At 45.6% G+C, this 20,692-nt stretch overlaps 1 protein-coding gene across 3 annotated transcripts in view; it reads left to right on the forward strand.

Annotated features, from left to right (window-relative positions):
- The first annotated feature begins 1,361 nt into the window (after positions 1–1,361).
- RFX2 (regulatory factor X2) overlaps positions 1,362–20,692 on the forward strand; it is a 118,515-nt gene continuing 99,184 nt past the window's right edge. For 2 of the 3 annotated variants that reach the window (XM_039466012.2, XM_039466014.2), the window contains exon 1: positions 1,362–1,533. The gene's annotated coding sequence lies outside the window, so the exon portion shown is untranslated. Of the gene's footprint in view, positions 1,534–17,294; positions 17,378–20,692 lie in introns of those variants that run through there. The other variant, XM_010349517.3, reaches the window with a different exon arrangement.

Here is a 20,692-nt window from a genome sequence, read left to right on the forward strand (position 1 = left end):
GTTCAAGACCAGCCTGCCCAACATGGTAAAACCTCCTGTCTACTAAAAATACAAAAATTAGCTAGCATGGTGGCACGTGCCTGTAATCCCAGCTCCTCAGAAGGCTGAGGCAGGAGAATCGCTTGAACCCGGGAGGCAGGGGTTGCAGTGAGCCGAGACTGTGCCACTGCTCTCCAGCCTGGGTGACACAACGAGATTCTGTTTCAAAAAAAGAAAAACAGAACAAAAAAAAAACCGGGATAATGCCTAGCATCTTTCTAAAGAAGTGATTGTAATATTTAAGGAGTTTGCATATTTTAAAAAATGCTTAGATCACTTTCTGGCACATAACAATTTAATCAGCACTCACTAATATGATTTTTTTAATGAGGGCTGAAGCCTAATCTCCTGCCTTGATTTCAAAAAGTTTGAAAAAAGTACCAACTTTTTTCTCCTATTGTTCCAGCTCCTTGTCTCCAATAACTATATAAGTTTACTTATTTATTCTGTTTGCTGTCTGTGTTCCTCACTAGAATAAAAGCTCTATGAGGGTCTGTTTCAGTCCTACTCATAGCTGAAATCTACCAGCTATGAGAGGGAGGTGGTGAGTTTGGCAAACATTTTTTGTAAAGAACCGTATAGTAAATATCTTAGGCTTTGCGTGGGACAGGCCGTCCTTGTGCAACTACTCCACTCCACCCCTGTAGTGTCAAAGCAGGCTTCCAAACTGTTTCAAAAAGTGGGCGTGGCTGTGTTCCAATAAAACTTTATTTACAAACCGAAGCAGGCGGAATCTGACCCACACGCCAGTTTGCCAACTTTTAAACTAGTTCAAAATACTGGACCCAATACGATAAAGTTGTCTCCTATCAAGTTCACATTTCACAAAACCTCCTTTTGATTGTTTCTTTTAACCATGTAAAAAATTTATATATTTAAATTTTCAGCTGGTGGGCGGTGAAAAAAAGGCCGCGGGCCAGAGTTTGCTGACCCCTGATCAGACTGTCCCCACATGTTTCATATTCCTCCTGTGGAGTAAACGAAGTCCTTTGGGTCCCCTAAAACTAAACTTTCCGAAAACCCGCCACCAACCCCCGGCCCCGCGCGCTCCTGCCGTTCGCCAACCCTACGAGCCGCGCGCGCCTCCCGCCAAGACCCGCCCCGCTTGGCGGCGATTGGCCGGGCCTCGCCCTCTTTTACGCCGGGGAACGCCCCCTCCTTCTGACAGACTCTGCAGAAAGCCAATGGGACGACGTAGGGTCTCGCGCCACGCCTTCTTCGGGCCCGTTGGAGGCGGGCATGGGCGGGCCGTTAGGGAGGCGGGGCGCGGAGCCTGGTAACCGTTGCCGGTAACAACGCCCCGCCCAGTCGGGCGGGCAGGCGGCGCGAGGCTGGCGGGCGGCGGGAGCCGGAGGAGGAGCGGCCGCCGCCGCCACCGCCGCCGCCATAGAGACTGTAGCCGTGGAGACTGTTACTTACCAACGGGGACCAACACGCAGCAGCCGCTGCCGCCGCCGCGGGAGCTGCTGCCCGAACTCCCGGCCCGAACTCCAGGTGACCAATGCGACCGGCCCGGCCGGCGAGTGCGGGGGGCGGCGGGAACCCGACTCGGGGGGCCGGGGGGCGGGCAGCATGTCCCCGCAGCTCACCCCAAACGTCCGGGGGTGCGCCCGCGGGCCCCGCCTCCGCAACCCGGTTCCGCCCGCGCGGTAGAGTTTGGGGGGACCCTTGCGACGCTCCCACTTTCCTTATTGACCGAACGCGGGGGAAGTGCTGTGCCGTCGCCTCACTTTTTGCAAAACTTCCTCAGGTTGGGGCGTCCTGGGACCCCTTTCTCATGCTTACCCTCAAACTCGCTGAGTTGGGGGCGCCCCGGGAACGTCTCTCAAACTCCCTGAATTGGGGGCGCTGGGGGGTCCTCTTCTCACTTTTACTCCCCAGATCTCTGAGTTAGGGGCACCCGGGGACCCCTCTTTTACTCATACCCTTAAAATCTCTGAATTAGAGGCACCTGGGGACCCTCTTCTCACTTTTACTCCCGAGAGTTTTACTACCCTTCTTTTACTCATACCCTTCAACTCCCTGAATTGGGGGCACCTGGGCTCTCTTCTTACTTTACTCCCTAAACCTCCGAAATTGGGATGACCCCAGAGCCCTTCTGTCACTCTTAAGCCGCAAACTCCTTGCACTGGGGGGACCTCGAAGACTCCCTTCTCATCTCTACCCCAAATTCCTACATTTGACTTGTCTGGGGAACCCCCTTTTTAGTAGACTCCCAGACATACTGAATTTGGGAGCACCCCTGGAACCCTTTTCTCATTCCTTAACTAAAAGCTGGTGCGTTTGTCCTGGGGCGAACCCCTCCTGCCCTTCTCACTCTTTCATCCCAAACTCCTTCTCACCCTTTGATCCCAAACTCCCCGAGTGAGCTTCCCCAGGAACCACTTCTCACCTTTTCACCCCAAATCCTCGAGTTCTGGGCTCCTCGGACACCCCTTCCCCTTCTCCCTGTGACCCCACATTCCTGAGTTTGGGGGTTTGTGCGTCCGCCATTCCTTCCATGCCGTCCCCCAGGAATCCCCTCCGCACGGCCGCAGCTCCCCTCTTAGGACTGATCTGGAAGGAAGAAAAGTTTCCCCAACGCAAGTGAAACTTTTTTTTCTTTTCGATTTATTATTTTGTTAAAGAACCTAAACTCCTCGGTGGCATTTTCTCCCGAGGTTGTGCGAATGCGTGCGTGTGTTTGTGGATTTAAACTCCACCCCCTGTCCCCCCCAGCGCGCGCGCGCGCGCGCGCACACACACACACACACACACACACACACACGCACACCCTCACTCCCCAAATGCTCATTTCTTTCTTTTCCCCTCCTTCCGAGAAGCCGCCGCGTTCCCCCGCCGCCAGCCTCAGGCTCAGTTCCTGTTGGTTTTCCTCGCTGTTCGGCTGGGAAAGTTGGGTTTCCCGATCCTAGTGGCTATTTCAAGGGCCCCCGGGAGCCCCAAGCGCCCTGGCCATTGTGGCGGCTGCCGGCGCGGTTCATCTTTCTATTTTAAACTCCTGGTTGTGCCGCAGGAATGGGGAAGGGAGAGGGCCGGATGGAGAGCGGGACCCAGGGCGGCCTGCCTCACCCCCGCCCCCCAGGCCTCATTCGCAGGATGAGGATTGGGGTGTTGTTAGTCTTGCGCCTCCCAGCAATCGTTTTCCTGCTTTGTGCTGTAAATGACCAGTGCAGGCTTTGACGAGTTCTTTTCCCTCTCAGTCAGCTTCATCTCTGCGAATCCAAAGCATCAAACCTTGTACGCGCTTCATTCTGTTTAAACTGAGTCCCCCAACAAAGTAACAGTAGTAATAACGACACAAAGCAACAACAAGACTTTTTAAAAATATTTTTTCCTGTACATATTGTTGACATGTATTTTATCTTTTTATGTCATGCCCTCAAACATTGTTTGTTTATGGAAAGATCCTTACCTCCTGTCCTTCTGGATAAGGAGGAAAGGGGCATCTGTGCTTTCTCCTGCTCCAGTTTAAAGACCTGAACTGATTAAGTAACCTTAGAAATGACAACTCGCCTACTGTGACCAGAGAAGAGTTCACAGTAACCTCCCCTACGGAAAGAATTTAAGTTCTTGAATCACTAGTGCTTTTTCATCAACAGGTGTGGTATGGAAGGGAACTTACAATGCATGATGGGAAAGATCACTGGTTCTGTGATTCTGTGAGAGTTCAACGGACTTGGGCCCGGAACGAGCTCTGAAATAGTTTGCCCCTGCAGGAAAAGCAATACTGAATTATTTTAGTTCTTTAGGTTCATTCTTATAAACCACTGAATCTGAGAAGAGAGAGACAGAGTTATTAATTACCTCAATAACAGGACAAGTTATTTGGAATTACTTGATACTTGCTTTCTGCATAAAGGGCACACATTACCTTAATGTATGTGTGATGATATTACTCATCTTTCAACACTGTTTATTACTGACATACTGTTAAGGATGGTTCTGCTCCCCAGAAATGTAGGTGCTGAAGAATCGTTTATCTGGGTTTTATTCCTTAGATCTAATTGTTTAGTTTTACGTTAGACTTATAATTAATTAAAATATTAAATTAGCTTAACTTTAATATTATAATGGAGTCACAATTTTAAATGAACCTGTGGATTTTTATTTATTTATTTATTTTTGAGACAGGGTCTCACTCTGTCACTCAGGCTGGGCTGGAGTGCAGTGGTGCGATCTCGGCTCACTGTAAGATCTGCCTCCCAGCCTTAAGCGATTCTCCTGTGTCAGCCTCCTGAGTAGCTGGAATTACAGGCGTGTGCCACCACATCCGGCTAATTTTTGTATTTTTAGTGGAGACAGGGTTTTGCCATGTTGGCCAGGCTGGTCTCTAATTCCTGGCCTCAAGTGATCCGCCTGCGTTGGCCTCCCAAAGTGCTGGGATTACAGGCGTAAGCCACCATACCCGGCCTCTGAGCCTGTGGATTTTTATGGTAGCTAGTGATTATTTTGCTCATAAACTTCTGGGGCCAGAAGAAACCATATCTTATAGTGTATATTTATTTCTAAAGTTGATAGCTATTTATTAAATATTTAAACATTTTGGTTGGGCACTGTGGCTCATGCCTGTAATCCCAGCGCTTTGGGAGGCCAAGGTGGATAGATCACCTGAGGTTGGGAGTTCAAGGCCAACCTGACCAACGTGGAGAAACCTCGTGTCTACTAAAAATATAAAATTAGCTGGGTGTGGTGGCACATGCCTGTAATCCCAGCTACTTGGGAGGCTGAGGCAGAAGAATTGCCTGAACCTAGGAGGCAGAGTGTGCAGTGAGCAGAGACCTTGCCATTCTACTCCAGCCTGGCAAAAAGAGCAAAATTCTACTCCAAAAAATAAATAAATAAATAAATAAATAAAAATATTTAAATATTTTTAAAATATATATTAAAATATTAAAACATGGATATAAAATATATTTATTTTATCTTAAAATAATTATATATTTAAATATAAAATTTAATTATAAATACATTTTAAATATAAAACATTTAAATATTTACAAACATTGAAACAGTATGCTCCCATATACATACCCACTTACTTGTAAAATATGAAACTTTTGAAAAGCAAAGGGACGTTCTCATCTTGCTTGTCAGGACACTCATTAAACTAGAGGGAAGAGAATGCAAGTCTGTGGTCCTGTATCTGAAACTGTGGGTTCAGGGCACTCCCGCTAAACACAGCCGTATTTCTGCACTGAACTATATGAATATTCACACAAGGTGGGGATGAGAAGGACCATAAGTAACCTCATGTCAATCCAGGCCAGCTTTTGTCACCAAGTGAGTCCATGCCAAATTTACAAAGAAACTTCCAGTTTGTTCAGAGTTTACCGGATTTCAGTATTTGTGGGCTTCTGTATTTTTTTAAAAGATGTTTTGACTCCCTCTCTAGAATTTAAATGGCAATTCACTCCTCTGCTGGTCACGTTCTCATGTTCTCTCATGTAGACATATGCCTGGCATAGTGAAAGGTCTTATTTTTTTGGATGGATGGATGGATGGATGGATGGATTGGCAGGCCGATGGAATATATGCTGGGAATTAGAGAGAAAACTGAAAACCACCTACTTGCTTCTTGGAAACTCTAAGTTAATCAGCAAAGGAATTATCATAGGAAAGAAATATAGTGGAAGACGCAGAATGAAAGGGGTGAAAGGGATAAAGGTAGGTGAAGGAAGAGTAGGAAAAGGTCCAGAGAGAGACCCTGACAGGTCTAAAGGGAACTGGAGCCTGGGAAGCTCCAGACTGGCTTAGGATTCTAAGATCTTCTCTGCAGAAAACATCTATCCAGCTGCCTGCTGGGCACATCCACGTGGATTCTGATAAGCACCTTAAACTCAAGGTGGCCAAGCTGAGCCTGTCATAGTCCCTCCAAATCTCCTCCCAAAGCACCCCCCCCCAACTCCTTAGTAAATATCAACTCAATTCTCCCCATTTTTCAGGCCAAACCTTGACATTGTCCTTGACTACTCCCTCCCAAGTCATCAGGAAATCCTGTTGACTCCACCTTCAGTAGTTACCCACAACCTGACCATACCTTGCCACCTCCACTGCCAGCGCCTCTGATCCAAGCCCCTCTGGTCCAAGCTAGAAGCCCAGATGATTCCACCATGGGTGCTCAGCAGTCTGTCCTCAGCCCAGCAGCCAGATGGGGCCTGTTAACCCTGCGGTGGGGTGTGTGTGTGTGTGTCATGTTAAGTCTTATTTTATATTCCTCAGGTTGAAACCCTCTGATGGTTCTCATCTCACCTGGAGCAAAAGCCAGTCACCCCTGATTCTGCTTCCCACCAAGCCTAATACTCCTTCGACCTCATCCCGAACCTAGATCCCTTCCCTTCACTGTAATTCCACCCTGCTGGCCCCCGGAAGCTCCTTCCACCTCTGCCTGGAAAGCCCTTTGCCCAGGTATTTGGAGGGCTGCCTCCCCGACTTTTTTCAGGCCTTTCTCAAATGTCACTAGGCCACCCACTTGCGAATGGGTGCTCTCAGCTCCTTCCCTGCTTTCTCTCTCTCCTTAGCGTTTATTCCTATCTAACACACCATAAGTTATACATATTTATTTTATATTACCGTCCTCTTGTTAAAATGTCTGCTCCATAAGGGGAAGAACTTCTATCTGTTTTATTAATTTCTCTATCCTCCAGGCTGAGAATAATTTTAGTGCTGAGTAGGCAATTGAAAAATATTTGTGAAATGAATGAATAAATGGTTTCCTTGACACTTATGGGGAAAGCATATGTAGAAATGAAGAGTTGGGAGCTGCACCAGATGTGATGGCTCACACCTGCGATCCCAGCTACCTGGGAGGCTAGGGCAGGAGGATCACTTGAGCCTAGGAGTTTGAGATTAGCCTGGGCAGCATAATGAGACCCTGCCCCTAAAAAAAAAGTTTTTTAAAAATTAAGAATTGCTCATAGACACCTTAAGCTCTTATTGCCATCTCTTGAGAGTCAGTAGAGCTCAAATTGGATGAACTTGGATGAATGGGGACGGGAAAGCGGAAAGGAAACTTGCAGGGCACAGCAGTGCTGGATGTCGTAGACCAGGGCTTTGGGGCGCAGCAGAGAAGGGGTTAAATTGTGGCACCACCGTTTATTAGCTTAGTGGCTCTGGGGCAAGGTTTGAAATCTGTGAATTGATAATAATAGTTCGTGTGGTCGTTATGTTAGAAATGATTTCTGTAAGCACAGGAGCTGGCATCTAGTAGGTGCTCAGAAAACAGGTAACTGTTGTTGTTGTTGTTATTATTGTTATTAGACCGAAGCAAATAAGTACGTGACCTGGGATGATGAGTTTTTTATTGTGGTTTCCTGGCCAGTACCAAATGCTAAGGAGGCTTTTAGTAAATACATCTGGCTTGATTGAGTGGTCAGGCCTTATGCTGTCTGTTTTAGGATAGGAAATGCCCTTGAATTAACCTAGAAACTCATGGTACTAATCTGTCACTCTGTAAGCGTAGGTGCTTCATAAGAACAGACAACATGAGAAGTGGCTTGGAGTCCTACATCTTGGTTGTGGCATGGGCCCCTCTGAGATGACTCCCCAAACATCACACTTGTAATGGGCTTTGGGGAGTGGCCAGCTCTACAGATGAGAACATTTTAAAAAACTGGTTTCCCTTCTCTGTTATCACTGGCTCTTGGATGCCAACACGGTTGGAGTCTGGAATTGAGCCACTTGGAGCCGAGAACTGGCCCGGTCTTCGGGCCAGGACTTGAGTTGGGCCCTTAGGAGCAGACAGCCCGACCTTGCTACACCTCCGTTGTTTTTTCCTGAAAGTGCATTCCTGTTTTATGATACATAGGTCCTACGTGTTTCAAATCCCTGTTGTATGCCCTGGCAATTCCTTCTTATTTTTGATGTTTATGAATTCCAAGACTTTCTAAATAAAAATGCAGTTGACTTGCCACTGCCGGTAGGTGATACATAAAGCAGATAGATTTTAAATGCTGTCAGTCAGTCTACACCTGCTAGAGTCTGTGTTTTAAAGTGGAGTAAAAGCTGAAAAGCCATTACAAATATATAAAACTTATATGTAATGGTTCGAAATAGTGATTATTTGTCATTTATTATATGATGAAGCCCAGATGTGCTATATATGGTGAGCCTGTTTTACTGAGGTCTCTGCAGTTATTTTGGACATGTGCACACCTGTCTCCTGTGTTTGTGTATATGTTTGAGACTGGGGGGTGGGTAATTAATAATAAGAAACTTCTTTTTTTTTTTTTTAAGAGATATGGTCTTGCTCCGCTGTCCAGGCTGCAGTGCAGCCTCAAACAATCCTCCTGCCTCAGCGTCCCGAGTAGCTGAGATTATAGGTGTGAGCCACTGTGCCTGGCCATCAGAGGCTTCTTACATTTGAACTTGGCTGAAAAATTGAACTGTAGAGACGACAAAGCATGGCCGTGTGATGCTGACGGGGCTCCTGGTGTCCAGGAGTTTTTAAGGAGGTGAGAGTTGAGCTGAGACTGAAATGAGAAGCGGGAACCAGCACTGTGGGGTTCAGAAGGAAGAGCCTTCCTGGCAGTGGACAGCAGGTGCAAAGGTCTTGCAGTTGTGTGGCCGATGCCTGGCAAGCAAAGCAAGGAGAGGCAGAAAAGGCAGGGGCAACCTGCAGGGTGTTGGAGGCCATGGGCAAGGTTTGGATGCTATTCTAAGTATAATAAACTGGATCATTGGTAGAGTTCACGTCAGCCTGTAGCTGTTGTATCAAACTGTCCAGTCATTTACTGGAAGACCTGCTTTTCAGACTCCTGACGTTTGTTCATCATTCATTCATACATTCTTCATTCATTCATCCTTCACTGATTTATTCGTTGCCTTCTTTGAGTAAAGTGCTATCCTATTAGTTTGCAAAGATCAAAGACCAACAAGGAAGAGGAGTCAGTATCAAATAGGCTTTGCTAGATGTTTCTACAGGGCACAGAGGGCAGACAGAGTGGGGAGGCCAGCTCTCCCTGGAGCTGAGGAAAGGTCTGAAAAGAGAGTGTGGACCTGAACTGCATCTTGAGAATGGGGTTCTGCAGGCAGCAGCTAGGGGAGAGGGGTGTGGCCATGTTTTCAAGAACCTGCAAGCAGTTTCTAGGGGTTGAGTGCAGCATCCAGGAGAGATTAGGCTAGAGAGAAGGATGGAAGGCAGTTTGGAGGGCCTTTGTCTAAGCAGATATCAGCAAACTATGCCCGTGGGCCAAATCCAGCCTGTGGCCTGTTTTTGTAAGTAAAGTTTTATTGGCACACAGCCATGCCCATTTCACTTACATGTTGTCTATCTCTGGCTGCTTTTGCACAGCAAGGAGTATTTGCATGGTTGAGTATTTTAGAAAGAAACAGAATGTGACCCACAAAGCCTAAAATATTTCCTGTCTGTCCTTTATAGGAAAAGTTTGTCAACCCCTGGCTAGACAAACGGGACTTGTCACCCTGGTGCTGAGACGCTTGTGGTGATGCAGCTCTGTGATCAGACAGGATTCTAGTAGATGCATTGGAAGGCTTGGAGTCTGGAGGTAGCCAATGCATAGGCGACTATGGCCATAGTCCAGGGGAAGGTGAGAAGGGCCTGCCCTAAATCAACAACCAAGGAGTGGTGAGAAAGATAGAGCTTTGAGGGTTTCTGGAGCTTCATGAAAGCCTGGGCACTCACTGTAGGGTGAAGGGAGGGAAAAGCCAAGTATTCCCAGGTGTCTGACTTTAGGGACTGGGCAGAACATGACATGTCAATGAGTTAGGAAACATGGAAGAAATTGGTTTGAAGAGGAGGGGGATTAATGAGTCCAGTTATGTGCTTGGAGAGTTTGAGTGGGACAGTTTTCCAGGAGGCAGCTAGGTTTTGGGGTCCGGAACTGAAGATTGTTTCAGGCTAGAGGTCAAGATTTAGGAGTATCAGCATATAATTGTTCATTTTGGTTGTGGAAATGGATGAGGTCACCCCAAAAAGAGGATGGAGAGTAAGAAGAGAAGAGCAAGGACAGAGCCGTAGAAATTCAAGGAGCAGGAAACCAAGAAGGAACAACAGGGGAAGTTCATTTTGATTTTGGTTTTAATTGTGGTAAAATAGAAATAACATAAAATTTACAATTTTAACCGTGCTGAAGTGTACAATTCAGTGGCATTAAGTACATCCACACTGTTGTGCAACCATCCCCACCATCATCTCCAAAACGTTCTTGTCTTTGCAAACAAAAACTCCGTCCCCATTAAACACTAACTCCCATTTCCCCTGCCCAGGCCCTGGCACGCACCATTCTGTGTGTCTCCATGAATCTGCTGACTATTCCCCATACAAGTGGAATCATATAGTACTTGTGTTTCTGTGACTGGTATATTTCATTTAGCACAGTGTCTTCAAGGCTTATCCATGCTGTAGCATGCATCGGGATTTCCTTACTTTTTAAGGGTAAAGAATATTCCATTGCATGGATATGCCACGTTGTGTTTACCCATTCATCCATGGATGAACACTTGGGTGGTTTCCACCTTTCAGACCATGCTAAGCAGAGATCTTGAAGGGACTCTTACATGGAGGGAGAACCTGGACAGAGGTTCAAAAGGCAAAGGAGGAAATAACCTCATGAACTGAGCACCATGAAGAGTGAGATCCAGTGGTGACCAGAAAGATTAGATTTGCACAAACCCCATGGGAAAAAGGATTGGGTCCCCACAGAAAGGCAGAAGGCTTGACTCATGAGCGCCTGTCTCCTGGAAAACTGTTGAAATTATACCAACGATATAGAAGTCCATTCCTAAAGCTACAATAGCACTTAATTATGCTTTTTTAAAAAATGCAAATTGTTTATCTTTTAGAAACTTTGCCATGTTTCCAAGGATAGATTTCTGTCCAAAAGGTGATCTGTGGGGAAAGGCCTTAGAAGCAGCTTCCAAAAAAATTACCAGCCCACAAAAATGTATGCGGGCTCCACCCAGGCCAGTGGAAACCCAAAGAAAATAAGACGAAGGTCTTTTTTCCCACCTCTCCTGTCCTTTTCAGAATATGTGCAGACAGATGTAGCCTGCCTTGAGAAAAAATATATTTGGAATTCCAGCCTCACTGAAACCAGATTAAAGGATGTGCTTCTGGTTTTAAAAGGAATTATTCATTTTCTAGAAGAATTCACCCTACTAGGGACTTCAGAGAGGAGCTCTCTGGGGTCTCCATCCATTTATTCAGCAAATATTTGTGGGCCCGAAATATCAAACATCTGAGGAGCTTATAATTAGTTAAGCATTTACGTGTATTAATATATCATCATGTGGAAGGTTGAGAGGGGAGAAGGCACTAGACACATTTAAAATTGTTAGAAACCACTGGCAAGTGATATTCAGACCCTAAGTTAAAAACGGGCTATATTTCAGGAGGAAGTCTTTTGTGTAAATCCTGGTATTTTTACCTCAGACCCTTAAAATGACAGACTCAGGTGAGTAGAGATTATTTCCGGAAGCGTATATGATTCAATTAATTGCCAGCCTTGGTTCACACTGATGATTGTGCTCATCGGAGAGACTCAGCATGCAAAAGAAAAGACTTATCAATGTGCAGTTACTTAATTTAATGAACTGTGAGATGGTAGAGGCAGCATGGGCCGCAACATGGCGCCTCCCGCCCAGACTTCCGGTCCGGAAACTTCCGCCTTCCTCCCATCTACATGGGCCTGCACGAGCCCACTTCTCTTCTTATTCTAGTTCTAGTAGCTGCTAGAGTCTTTGTCCTTCTTACTGGAAGTAGCCCTCCTCTCCTGTAACAGAGGCAGTGATTATCCAGCCTTCCAGTCACTGCCAAAGCCTGCTCCCTAATCACTTCCGAATTGTGTCCTTGTGGCTCCTTGCACAGACCTTGGGTTCCTTTGTCTCTGAATTCTTACTGATCTCTTCGTCTTCTCCCAGTCACCTTGTCACGGCTCTTTGAACGACAAGGCACTTTCTCACTACTTTTGTTAGCCAAACGGACAAACTGCCCCCTCCCCTTTGTTGTAACCACGAATTCAAGGCTTCCTTGAGGCCAGCGCCATCTCCTTTGTCATTGCCTCCCTTTCTTTTTTTTTTTTAGACGGAGTTTCGCTCTTGTTACCCAGGCTGGAGTGCAGTGGCGCGATCTCGGCTCACCGTAACCTCCGCCTCCTGGGTTCAGGCAATTCTCCTGCCTCAGCCTCCTGAGTAGCTGGGATTACAGGCACGCGCCACCATGCCCAGCTAATTTTTTGTATTTTTAGTAGAGACGGGGTTTCACCATGTTGACCAGGATGGTCTCGATCTGTTGACCACGTGATCCACCCGCCTCGGCCTCCCAAAGTGCTGGGATTACAGGCTTGAGCCACCGCGCCCGGCTGTTGCCTCCCTTTCACTACTCCAGATGAGCTTGCCATACTTTAAACCGTTCTTGTACTTCCTTATCCCCTCTCTCTGGAATGTCATTTCTACTGAAGAAAGTCCTACTGCTCCCTCAAGACCCTTCTCTAATGACCCCTTGCCATGGAACCTTGAGATTTTCATTGGGGAGCTAAGTTGGAGAATATAAACTAAAGCTGGGTCTCTACCATGCACTGTTGACATTTGGGGCCAGTTTATTCTTGGTTGGGGAGACTCTTCTGTGCACTCTAGGGTGTGGAGCAGCCTCCCAGGCCTCTGTCTGCCCACTCCCCCTTCCACAAGCGGTGACAGCCAACTACTTCCAGAGATTGCCAGATGTCCTGAGGTGGGAGCGAGGGTGAACAGAATTGCCCCCACCTCCAGTTGGGGGCTGCTGGACCAATCAACCAGAAGTGGCACGGACTGCAGGCAAATTGCCCCAGCACTTAGATTTAGCATTTCAAGGCCGCTTCGACAGGTGGTAGTGATTTGTGTGTCTCATTTCCTATTCTTGATTGTGACAAGGTTCTAGAGGATAGAGACAGCTACCCCTGCCAGAATTCCCACGGGCCATTTTACGTATTTAACACATGAGTGAGGGCTTCATATTTAACATGTGAGTGAATGAAACACATGAGCCCAAGTGCTCTTCAGGACTGCAAGGCCTACATCAAAATGGTAACCTTTAGTTCTAACAACAACAACAAAAAATCACGCACCCTGTGCCTGAGATCCAATAGCCTTCAAACTCCATGTTTTCAATTCGGTCTCAATTAACATTCCAGCTCTTTCAATATGTACTTTTCCTTAACTAAATCTCAAAAGAAATTTTAATCAAAGACCCCTACTGTTAATTAATTTCCCTTTTTACCCAGCCAAAATTGCAAATGAAGTTCTTTTCCAGAAAGTTCGGGCAGTGGGGGCAGTTTTCTAACAGAGCTGCTGCTGGGTCTCATTGCTAGGAGCTCAGTACACAGTGGAGAATGTGAAATGACGATTTCTCTGTCCCAGCCATTGCAGTGGCTTGATTCGTCTCTTGTTTTGCTTTGGAACTTTGCAGAGATTTCACTTTGTTAAAAAGTCAATTTGGAACAAATATAGAGCTGTTTATGTCTATTAAAATTGTTTTAGCAACGAAACGTGGCAGTCAGCATTTGTTGAACCAGTGAATTCTCCTTTTTGCTCTGAGGAAAGCAAGGTTATAGGGCAAGTTGTATTTTAACCCTTAGCTTTTTTTGTGGTTCAACAATTTGTGAAAGATTTGAAAGCTCCAGACACTTGGGGTCACCCCAAGAAGTCAGCCCTGGGCCACAAGCAGTGGCAGAGGAAGCAATTACAGAGAATTAACAGAGTTACATAAAATTTACTCACTTTGTAAGCAAATATTTCTAACCCTGGCTGCCTTTCTTAAAGATCTGTTTCCCCAGCTTTGCTCTCCAGCTCAAAAGCATTTCCCAACACCTGGATCTGCTACTGCTGGGCAGAGGACTGCCAAAGCAGAGTCCTCTTTTTTCCCAGTTCTTTTTTAGGCCTTCTCGTAGGCTGAGGAGAAAGTCTCTCGTGGGTGTTAAGGTATCTTTAACCCCTCTCTAAGACTCTTGACCTCTCCTGTTTAACAAAGAACAGACTTCAAAACCGAAGAGCTGAGTGTTAAAGAAAAACAGCAAATGGTAGTATTGGTGGTCCTGGAATGTGCTAAAACCAAAAAAGAGACACTGACTCAAGGTCATAGCCCAGGTGGCTCTGATGAACTTGGACTAAACTGCATCTCGCTAAAGTCTCTCTTTATCTTGCAGCCTCTTCACAGGTGTTATTATCAGCCAGGCACCCGCTGCATTGCCATGGTGCAGGGAGAGCCCCCATTTTCAAGTTCTCACAATGTAGCCCCGAATTTCTATTAGACCAGTAACAGTTCGCATCAGGAAGAGACGTCGTTCTTAATGCAGGTCAAAATAAAAACCACTTACAGAGGCAGGGATAAGCTTCATGGGTAGCACAGTTTTTATATTGTTTGCAAATAGATACTCTGAAATAATTATACATTTAGTTGTCTGGTTACAAAGGTCATAGATAAAATAATGTATGACATCATTTATCGAGTCATTTGCCTTCTCTGATCTACTTAAGAATGCTCAGTGCTATGTAATAACATTTTTGATTCTTGTATAAAAACAAAGAAGGAGGGTTTTTCAAGAACAGCCGAGAGTGGTATGTTGGCCACAGAATCAAGCAAATGGGCAGAAAGTCAGTCTGGAGTAGCCAGACCTTTAAAGCAGCACCTGTTAGATCACAAGGTTATGTTTTAAAAATAAAGGGAACCTGGCATGGAGACTCATGCCTGTAATCCCAACACTTTGGGAGGCTGAGACAGGAGGATAGCTTGAGGCCAGGAATTCAAGACTAGCCTCAGCAACATAACAAGACTCTGCCTACACACACACACACACACACACACACACACACACACACACACAAAATTAGCTGGGCCTGCTGGTACACACTTGAAGTCCCAGCTACTCGGGAGGCTGAGGTAGAAGGATCACTTGAGCCCAGGAGTTGGAGGCTGTAGTGAGCCATGTTCACACCACCGCACTCCAGCCTGGGTGCTGGCGCAAGACCTGTCTCTAAAATAATAATAAAAAATTAATAATAGGACGGGCACAGTGGCTCACACCTGCAATTCCAGCACTTTGGGAGGCCGAGGCGGGTGGATCATGAGATTAGGAGTTCAAGACCAGCCTGGCTAACGTGGTTAAAACCCCTTCTCTACTAAAAATACAAAAATTAGCCTGGCATGGTGGTGAGCACTTGTAATCCCAGCTGCTCCGGAGGCTGAGGCAGAGAACTGCTTGAACCCAGGAGGCGGAGGTTGCAGTGAGCTGAGATCACACCACTGCACTCCTGCCTGGGCGACAGAGCGAGATTCTGTCTCAAAAATATAAATAAATAAATAAGAGTTGCCATGATATTATCCATGAGCACCTACTATGTGCCTGGTGCGTTACATGAGTTCTAATCCTTGCAAAATCATAGCAGAATTGGAACAATGATCACGCCCTCAGAAGGGTAAAGATGTTCTAATGCACATCTCAGTCTCTTGGGCAGGTAGCTGAGGAATCTTTCCTGCAGCTAAACTCCACTCAAGAGTTTTTTGCTTCAGAAAGTGCTGGGCCCAGGGTCTAGGAAGAAAGGCAAGGCCCCAAGAGAAAGAGAGATGTGTGGCCATTGGATCCCCCCCCGGGCACCCTGCTCTTGCCAGAAACCCGAGTAGTGTGGACCCTTCATTCTTCCTCCCCAGGGTCTAGTCCAAGACTACAGATGGAGCTGTCTCCTCTGTTGCCCAGTGTTAAACGCTGGGGGTCTTCTCCCCACTCTCCTTCACCTCCACTAACGCACTGCCCTCTTTTCTACTCACTACTTCTCATAGGTCCCACCACCCAAATTGGTCTTGTATTGATTCTTTCCTTTCTATTTCTGATTATACTGTTCTAATTCAGACTCTCTAATTCACTGTTGACTGTTAAAGTAAACTTCTGATTTCTTCCTTTAGATGAAGGGTATGGTGTGGGTCCTCTTGTTCCGTGTTCTTCCAAATCTGCTGCTTCTAGCTGCCCTCAGCAATGGCCTTAAGACAGTGGGGGACCCTGGGAGGGGAGAGCACATGATACTGTGAAACATCATGGAATACCATGAGTGCATTGAATTAAATCATGTGAACTCAGAACATTTTATTTATTTATTTTTTTTTGAGACGGAGTTTCGCTCTTGTTACCCAGCCTGGAGTGCAATGGCGCGATCTCGGCTCACCGCAACCTCCGCCTCCTGGGCTCAGGCAATTCTCCTGCCTCAGCCTCCTGAGTAGCTGGGATTACAGGCATGCACCACCACGCCCAGCTAACTTTTTGTATTTTTAGTAGAGACGGGGTTTCACCATGTTGACCAGGATGGTCTCGATCTCTCGACCTTGTGATCCACCCACCTCGGCCTCCCAAAGTGCTGGGATTACAGGCTTGAGCCACCGCGCCCGGCCAGAACATTTTATTAATGTGAAGTGATTAAATTATAAGAAATGAGAGTGTACAGTATCAACTATGAGCACCCATTCTCTGAAAGTGCTGTTGGTTGGGTGAGACAAGCCAGCGCAGGGCTTCCAATAGTGTGGAACCTGCAGGTATCCCACTAATTTTTGGTTTTTTGCTACTCTTCATTAGCAGATAAGAGGGAACCTCTACCAAGGCTTGAAGAAATATTTACAGGAGAAACGCTTTAACTTCGAGGATCCTAGCCAATAAGTATTCCTGCAGATTGGCACAAGTGCCATTATTTTATTTAAGCAGTGTCTTTATTTTATTTGAGCAAAGAAGGCTCACAGGATGCTTTAGTGTTCCAAGGAAGCAGGGATCAGCAAACATTCTCTATAAAGGGCTGGATAGTAAATGTTTTAGCTTCTGCGGCCCAGATGGTCGCTATCTCACCTACTCAGCTCTCCCGATGGAGCTTGAAAGCAGATGTAGATGACATGTGAGCACTTGGGCATGGCTGTGTGCCAGTCAAACTTTATGGACACTGAAATGTGAATTTCCTATAATTTTCATGCGTCACAAAATATTTTGATTTTAGTTTTTTTCTAACCACTTCAAAATGTAAAAGCCATTCTTAACTCATGGGCCATACACAAACAGGCTAATGGCTGGGCCAGATTTGGGCGGTGGGTGGTAGTTTCCTGACTCTTGCCCCTATGGTGGAGTCCAGGGTGACCCACATTCATAGACTTTCCCCAAGTGCCCCAGCCTGTTTTCCCCTTTATTTCCCGAGCTCTAACCAGCTTGGTCTTTTGACCCCTTCCCTGCCACACATTCTCCCCTTGTCTATACCTCTGCCTGATTTTCCCTACCCCACCTCCAGCAGGGTCCAGGACTGAATGCTGCCCAGATTCCCCTGCCCCGCTGTTTATGGTACCCTGTTCCATCTGGAGTCTGCACCTGTCACCTTTTGCCACGTAAGAAATTATCTGTATTTGTCTCCTTTTCTTTTTCTCCCCATCCATGCAAAACCCTTAAGGAAAGAGACCATGTCTAACTGTATTTGTGGGCCACCAAATCCAGTAATTATTTGTCAAAATTACATGACTTCTTACAAGATAGAGATCACATCTACATCTAAAAAATCATTTTGCTTTCTTTCTTTCTCTTTTTATCAGTTGAAATTTTATTAATTAGTAATACATGGTAGGACTGGTTTACAAATTGTGTGTGGCAATGGTAACCAAAGTGGCAGGAAGGAACTCAGCCCTCATTCAACATGTCTAATAAATAAAGCTAAGTGATTCATTAAATATTGATACTGTGAAGGATCAAAAGTTCCAGTACATCCAGAGATCTTAAACTGATCTCTTTCAGATAAGCCAAATATTCTAGAGAAGTAAGAAACTTCATGCTAATACAATACTTTAAATGAATTACCTTGGAAAATTAATAGTTTCACTGTGTGCAAAATTGCATGAATCCAAAATACGATGTGGTCTCCAATAATAATAGAAAATATTAGTCTACCTTTTTTAAAATCATTTTGGCTCTTCTTTATATCTTCAAGTGTATTTCATAACCAGGGTACATATCCACACACTAGTAAGTTTACAAAACATTGTAAATATGGTCCATTTTCTTGCAGTGATCTTAATAATGTGGTTATTTAATAATGTACTTTTGTATGAAATGGTGTATTAACATATTTAGATTTTTTATGTGAAAAATAAGTATTCCAATTTTTTACTTGATCTCAGCAATCAGTCTTGCGTTTGGGTCTCAGAAATAATGGTCATGTCTGTCATGCAGTCTTGAGGCATTTTGCTTACTTTCTAGTAAAATAGGCTCTCTTAAGGTATTTGTGAATTCTTAAACTTATCCTAAGATGATTTGCTCTAAGGGTCTTCTGGATCATTACTGGCCAATACAGAAACATAACACAAGCCATATGTGAAATTTGCAATTTTCTTTTTTTTTTTTTTTTTGAGACAGAGTTTCGCTCTTGTTACCCAGGCTGGAGTGCAATGGCGCGATCTCGGCTCATCGCAACCTCCGCCTCCTGGGTTCAGGCAATTCTCCTGCCTCAGCCTCCCGAGTAGCTGGGATTACAGGCACGTGCCACTATGCCCAGCTAATTTTTTTTTTTGTATTTTTAGTAGAGACGGGGTTTCACTATGTTGACCGGGATGGTCTCGATCTCTCGACCTCGTGATCCACCCGCCTCGGCCTCCCAAAGTGCTGGGATTACAGGCTTGAGCCACCGCGCCCGGCTAAATTTGCAATTTTCTAGTAGCCGCATTTTAAAAAGTAAAAAGAGACAAGTGAAAGTAATTTAATAATACATTTTATCCAATGCACTGTATCGAAAATATTCATTTCAATATATAATCAATATGAAAAATTATTGTTGAGATATTTCACATTCTTTTTTGTGTGCTGAGTCTTAGAAATCTTGGGACCAGCCCCATGTCAGGCGCTCAGCAGCCACATGTGGCCCTCGCTTCTACACCAACTGCACAGGAAAGGTGCTGAAGTCAAGGCAGGCACAAGTTTTCAGTGAACTCTTCTTTTTAAAAGGCGACTACTATATTTGCTACTTACTCTGCCGTGCAGATACTTCGTAGCCTGAGAACATAAGGTCACTCACAAAGTCTGAGTGGCATGGGTCCACCTGACCTCCGTGTTGGCCATTTCCTAAAGTGACTATCGCTGGACTTGGTATCACAGGTGGTGTCCTACAAGCCATTTCAGTGCTCTGTCCCCTGAAATCCCTAGTGACCATTTCAGGACTTTGGGTTCCTATGTGTAGTCCCCATAATTCTGACTGCTTCTCTTTTACATTATATAAATCTTACTTTTCATTGTAAAAAAAAAAAAAGAAAATCCAAATAGTATAAAAGAAAAACAGAGCCTCTGGCTTCTTCTTCCTCTCTCATCTGCCCCTGCCACCACTGGGAAAAGTTTGGTGTGGATGCTTTCAGATATTTCACAGGCCTATAAAATGTACACACCAATTCTTTATTATTTCTTGCATTGAGATGTAATTCATATGCCATAGAATTCACGCTTTTAATGTGTACAATTTAGTGGCTTTTAGTATATTGTCAAGGTTATGCAGCCATCACCAGCATCTAATTACAGAGTCATCAGCCCAAAAAGACACCTCGTCCCCATTAAGCAGAGACTCCCCACCTCCTTCCCCAGCTCATGGTAGCCACTAAGTCACTCTATCTTTGTGGATTTGCCGGTTCTGGAAACTTCATGAAAGTGGAATCATATAGTAAGTAGCCTTTTGCGAGTGGCTATTTTAGCATGATGTTCTAGAGGTTCATTGACCTTGTACCTGTATCTTTCCTTGTAACTCACTATTTGTGTTTGTGCTTCATTCTTTCTACGTAACAGTCGGATACTCCACTGTACAGACCTGTCCTAGGTACTTACTTAACTTAGCCTTTTTTTTTTTTTTTTTTTTTTGGCGACAGAGTCTCACTCTGTCTCTCAGGCTGGAGTGCAGTGGGGCACCATCTCGGCTCACTGCAACCTCCGCCTCCCAGGTTCGTGGAACTCTCCTGCCTCAGCCTCCTGAGTAGCTGGGATTACAAGCACACACCACCACGCCCTACTGATTTTTGTATTTTTAGTAGAAACAGGGTTTCACCATATTGGCTGGGCTGGTCTCAAACTCGTGACCTTGTGATCTGCCCGCCTGAGCCATCCAAAGTGCTGGGATCACAGGCAGCACTGCACATGGCCTTTTTTTTTGGAGACAGAGTCTCAGTCTGTCACCCAGGCTGGAGTGCAGTGGTGCAATCTTCGCTCACTGCAGTCTCCGCCCCCTGGGTTCAAGCGATTCTCCTGCCTCAGCCTTCCAAGTAGCTGGGATTGCAGGTACCCACCACCACGCCTGGCTACTTTTTTGTATTTTAGTGGAGACGAGGTTTTACCACGTTCACTAGGCTGGTCTCGAACTCCTGAGCTCAGGTAATCTGCCAGCCTCAACCTCTCAAAGTGCTAGGACTGCAGGCGTGAGCCCCCCATGCCTGGTCGTAGCCTTTATTCAGAGGCATTTTGGTTACACCTTCTACTTTACCACCAATGCTGCAGTAAGCACCCATGTCCAAATATATTTGTGTACACGTGTGAGATGTCCGCATACTCTCAGGAGGGAAATTGCTGAGGGCTTCCTCCCCTGGGCGTTAGCTCGCCGCTGCTTAATCCACGCTCCATTCCTACCGCAAAGGTGACTTTCCACTTTTGTCCTCTTCTGAAACTGCACCTCCTCCAGCAGG

The sequence above is a fragment of the Saimiri boliviensis genome, chromosome 14, assembly GCF_048565385.1.
Source record: "Saimiri boliviensis isolate mSaiBol1 chromosome 14, mSaiBol1.pri, whole genome shotgun sequence".
NCBI lineage: Eukaryota > Metazoa > Chordata > Mammalia > Primates > Cebidae > Saimiri > Saimiri boliviensis.